The sequence below is a fragment of the Struthio camelus genome, chromosome 2, assembly GCF_040807025.1.
Source record: "Struthio camelus isolate bStrCam1 chromosome 2, bStrCam1.hap1, whole genome shotgun sequence".
NCBI classification, from domain to species: Eukaryota; Metazoa; Chordata; class Aves; order Struthioniformes; family Struthionidae; genus Struthio; species Struthio camelus.
In genome coordinates, this window is record NC_090943.1 from 50,401,128 (window position 1) to 50,401,714 (window position 587).

Below are 587 nucleotides of genomic sequence, written 5' to 3' on the forward strand. Positions count from 1 at the left end.
TTTTTGCAAAGGCATTTTTAATGGTTTGGCAGTTCTAAGAAGCTGTTGTATGCGGTAGGCTGGAACCACAGTTCATTATCTTCCTGATGTGGTGACATTGCAGGATTGAAAGCAATAGAAAGAGATGAAAATAATGGAAAGTAGCTAAAATATATTTTTGCTTCAAAGGCAGGAAGTGTAGTTGAGTGTACAGACTGGTATCACACATTTGTTTTTTTTAAAACAGTTGCCTCACCAATGCCTTTGGCACTCCGGCTTTGGCAATCTCCAGCTGTTGGAGTGGCAATTGATGCTTATATAAATGATCATTATAAACCAGAACTGGTGAATAATTTGACCATTTATCTGCTGCCATAAAATGTTATAGTAAGTAATAGCAAAGCCATATTTTTCAATTTTGCCTTTTTTTTCATCTGCAACTATTAACAATTTTCTCTAAGACTGGCTGGTGGTTCACTGCAGTATTCCTGGAATAACTGTTAGGCTGGCTTTTGCTACACTTAAGCTGGGTTTTGTCATTTCCTGGAAAATCTATGTGGAGTTTCTATAAAACCAATGATATGTAACCATGTATGTTCCAGATATGT